The sequence below is a fragment of the Carlito syrichta genome, unplaced genomic scaffold (assembly GCF_000164805.1).
Source record: "Carlito syrichta isolate Samal-C Ts95f unplaced genomic scaffold, Tarsius_syrichta-2.0.1 Scaffold302089, whole genome shotgun sequence".
Classification (NCBI taxonomy): domain Eukaryota; kingdom Metazoa; phylum Chordata; class Mammalia; order Primates; family Tarsiidae; genus Carlito; species Carlito syrichta.
In genome coordinates this window covers 1,068,365-1,073,119 of record NW_007246185.1, presented here as the reverse complement: position 1 = coordinate 1,073,119, position 4,755 = coordinate 1,068,365, and the positions used below count along the sequence as shown (strand labels likewise).

Here is a 4,755-nt window from a genome sequence, read left to right as displayed (position 1 = left end):
CTGGCTTAGGTCACATGAAACAAAATCAGCTTTGGGAGGAAAGGGTGTCATTGATAGATTATTGTTTAGTAAATGTTCTCTACCTTCATATTCCCACTGTGAGAAAAGTTTACTTACCCACCCCACTTGTGTTGGGCGTGGTCATGTAACTTGTTTTGGCCAGTTGAATGTTAGGAGATGGAGGACCATGGGAATTAAATGAGCTTGCACTATGTAACTTTCTCTTGTTCTGGAGTGATTCGCCAACAAAAGAGATGTTTCAAACATTGCTGCCTTTTAGCCTACACCCCGGAACAAACAAATGCAATCAGACTTGAACCCAATCCACAGCCTGGAGATAATCCTAGAAGACCCTGAAGACTGAAGCAGAATTTCTCAGCCTACAACAGGCAAACCATAGCCAACCCAGATCTATAAACATGAGAATATATGCCTTTGGTATAAGACACAAATTTGGGAACATTTTATTACTCAACATTACTGTGGTAACAGCTGACATATATTTGACATATATTTGGTGAGACAGAATGTCTAGAGAGGAATTCTATAACTCCTAAAAAAAAAAAAAAATACAGACCGGAAGAGAATTCTAGATGTGACACCTGGACCTGCTGCCGCCAGTTTGCAACCATGAGGAAGCCAGACTGACACTGAGGGGATCCCAACCTCGGTGTCATTAGTAACATTGAGCCCACTGATCATGGAAGGCCTGTTTCTTGCCCTTCCTCTGTTATGCAGTTTTGTTGAAATATTCTTAATGTCTATGCCATTTAAGACAATTTTCTATTTACTGCAGAAATCCTCTGATATTTTCTGTTTTGTTTACAAAGAAAACTTAGTTATGCAATGCCAAGACATTGTAAATATACACTGCTGGCAAGTAAAGCATACAGTAATTATCTAATATCTTAAAATTCTCTGCCTCCAAGAAGGTTGCCTTGGGGCCTATTGATGTCAATAAACTTCATTTCTGATATACTTCCTGTGAGGAAACTGTATTTTTGACACAAATAAAATTCTAAGAGTCAAGTTGATAAAATCAAAGAATGAAACGGTGGTTGCCAGGAGCTGGGATGGGGGTGGGGGTGATGGGAAAAGAAGAGTTGCTAATCAACGGGCATACATTTTCAGTCATGCAACATGAATAAGTTCTAGAGATCCTACTGTATAACATTGTCCATAGAGCTTACACCACTGTATTCTACACTAAAAAATTTCTTAACTGGTAGATCTCAAGGGTTCTTCTCCTCATAAATTTCTTTTGAAAAGAAGATCTGAGACGTGTGCTCATGCCTGTCTGCCAGACCAAGCTACTTCCTGTTTTAAAATTCTTCACAGTGCCATGGTCCCTTAGAACCAAGGCATCTGGTAGCACGTTGGGCGGCCCCGCAGGATCTGTCTCTTGCTTCAACAGGGTTTGGACGGAGCAGACCCGGGGACTCCCCTCTTCCAGCCCCCCACTGCCCTCCGATCTCCTCTCCACTTGCAACCTCCAAGACCACCTTCTCGGCCACCTCCTGTTTCTGGGACCAGCGACCACCGTTTTTGCAGTGAGCTCCTTCTTGCCGACCAACCATGAGCTCCCAGGTTCGTCAGAATTATTCCACCGAGGTGGAGGCAGCCGTCCATCGCATGGTCAACTTGCATCTGCCGGCCTCCTGCACCTACCTCCCTCTGGGCTTCTATTTCAATGCGAGGAGGTGGCCCTGGAAAGCAGGGGCCACTTCTGCAAATGCGGCAAAAGCATCTCTTGAAGATGCAAAACCAGCGAGGCGGCCGCGCCTTCTTCCAGGATATCCAGAAGCTCTCTCAAGATGAGTGGGGTAAAACCCTGGATGCCAGGGAAGGCAGCCATGACCTTGGAGAAGAACCTGAACCAAGCCCTTTTGGACCGTCATGCCCTGGGATCCACAGACTTCCATCTCTGTGACTTCCTGGAGAACCACCTTCTAGATGAGGAAGTGAAACTCATCAAAAAGATGGGTGACCACCTGACCAATCTTCGCAGGCTGGCCAGGCCGAGCCTAGGCTGGACGAGTATGTATTTGAAAGGCTCACCCTCAAGCACAACTAGGAGTCCAGCGGCCTCTGGTGGGGGGGCCCTCTCAGAGTATCAGGGCTTCCCCCTCCAGCCACTAGGCAGCTTTTTAACCACCCTGGAGCCCTCTCCCAAACCCTGGACCAAATAAAAATAAAGCTTTTTGCAGCAGAAAAAAAAGAAAAGGAAAGAACCCCAGCATCCAATGAATGCGTGGGGGAAGTAGAACAGTTGGAACTTGGGCTTGAACTAAAACTCTGTACTCTGGTCTCCTCGTTTGTTAAATGATGTTCCCTTTGCCTGGTGTCCCTTTCAACTCTAAGACCACTAAAACTCTGTAAAATGAGTTCTCATGGGTTTCTTGGCCTGCATGTACCCTTATGCCTCAGTGTAACACTGGACAGCCTCAGAGGAAATCTGGCCTTGTGAGCCTCAAGGCAGCCGAGAGTTCAGTCCAGTTCTGCTTGCACTAACCCAGTTTGTCTGAACTTCAGTGCTTCCTTATTCATCCTCCTGTTTCCAGGTTCTCTGAGACCCCTCTTCATACTCAGCCCTATTTTCTCCACTTAAAGTCTTCAAACCTCTCCTTCTCCTAGGGTTTCTGTGCCAAGTAGTCAGGACCAAGTCTGTTTGCATTTTTTTCACACCATCTTCCTTCTGGAAATTCTCTGTCCCCATCAATTTGAAGGTAGCACCTGGCCACTACCACTCCAGTTGATGGCCTACATACATACAAACATTGGTCTGCAAGGGACAGTTGTCCTTTTCTGGTATCCCCAACCCCAAGCCTTGGAATCTGAGGTGGAGTTGCACTTTGTCATCTGAGCCCAGCTGAGACACTGTCATAAACGTGTTGTCTGAAGAAAATTGACTGCATGACAATTTTTTTCAGGAGCCCCTATCAAATTTGTGAAATCACCATTCAATTCCTCACCTTACAATAACATAGAAGGGGCGTTCATTCAATCAAGGAAATTTGGGGAATGAAATTTCAAAATTACAGCATCCTCTATCATAGAAGTACCTACCTCTTAAAGAAGAAATTGGTTTTGCTGCTAGGTTCAGCCTGGAGAAGAGAAGGAAAGATCCCTGGACTTCTCCTCACCAACTGTTCAGTTCTCCTGTCAGAACACCCCAAATATTATACTCACATAACTCTGAAGGCAAGACATTCGTGGTACCCCCTCTCACTTAAACTCTTGGATTCTAATTACTGCTTTGTAGCATCCAGGGAGAATGCAGTGGAATTTGAATATTTGAGAACTGGAAAGATATCAGGATATCCCACATCACTAGAAAAGCCCCGTATCAGTAGTCTGGAGCACCAGAAAATCAGATAACCCCTTGCATATGTAGATAACAATAGCGGCCAATGGATTCCCAAATCTCTTCCCTTTGTGAGGAGGCCAGTGTGCCTAATGCCTTCTGTCCTGGGCACCTAAAGCTTTTCTATCAGTGATGTGTACATACTCACACATACATACACACACACACACACACACACACACACACACACACACACATTTACAGTGAATAAAAGAGGGTCATAATTATCAGACCACAACCTATCTCATGTGGGGAGTTTATTGCTCTTATCAAAGTTTCTTAACCTATTTCTAATTCCTTGTTGCCTTTCAATAAGCTTCTGCCCTTGGTTAATAATCCTGACTTTACTCATCCAGCCAATGTCTACCGAATACCTTTTAGGCACTAAGCACCATGCTAGTTATAAGACTCTTCACTAGACTTTGCAATTAGCTACTGCCACAGTTGCAGTCACCCCCTCTGTTCTGCCAGGGTCAAAAGCAAATGCTTCAATACATAGAGTTCCTGACACTCTTTCCTGGAGCCCACTATTTGATCAGTGATAGTGTTATGCAGAAAATTAAACTGAGCTGTTAAATTGTGTTTCTATATTCAGTCATTCACTCCCTACAACCTTTTTTTTCCTCCCAGAAAACTACTTACAATCAAAAGAAATGGAAACACCATCTGTGCCCCCAAATCAGTAAGTTTTCTTTCTTGAACTCCAAAGCGACCAGAATTCCATTTTTCATCAAGAATAGGAAATCCTCAGTCTCCCATTAAACAGTAATGAGCTATTCCATGGGTTTATTAAATCTTGGAAGATTTCCCATAAAGCTGCCACAGTGATCTTTGTAAATTGTAAATAAGATCATGTCAATGGTCTTTCTCTCTCTTCAAAGAAAGTCTATATTTCTTATTTGGAATTATAAGGCCTTCATGGTCTCTAATAAAACTATCCTTCTTGTTTAGTCTCTTCCATATCTCTATCACAGAAGTTTTAATCATTTATCACTACCTGAAATTACTTTTTGTTTAATAGTTTCCCCACCCCCACCCACCAATGGAATGAGTAAGATCCTTGAGAGATTGGTCTCATTTTCATTTGTTCAATATTCAGAGGAATGCCTGGCTCATAGTAGGTACTCAGTAAGTATTTCAAGTTACTTTATTGATAAAGGAATGACTCCTTGGTCTCTTTTATATTTTATAAACACTCTTGGGGAGGGGACAGCATATTCCATTTCAGGAATTTCTATCTGTCCCCTTGGAAATCACCAACCTCCATTTCCTAAGTCACCCTCCTGAGACTGGTCATGTTTATAATCGTCCCCTTTTATACTTTTAGAAACCAATGAGCCCATTGAACTCATGTGCATTCAAAGAGCCTTGTGAACCATCACAGAACTGTG

The 4,755-nt window shown here is 43.3% G+C and overlaps 1 pseudogene across 1 annotated transcript; it reads left to right on the top strand.

The window, feature by feature from the left end:
* Window positions 1-1,397: 1,397 nt before the first annotated feature.
* Window positions 1,398-2,074, top strand: LOC103258402 (annotated as a pseudogene). The gene has a single exon (XR_504177.2). The product of XR_504177.2 is annotated as a ferritin light chain pseudogene (transcript).
* The last annotated feature ends 2,681 nt before the right edge of the window (window positions 2,075-4,755 follow it).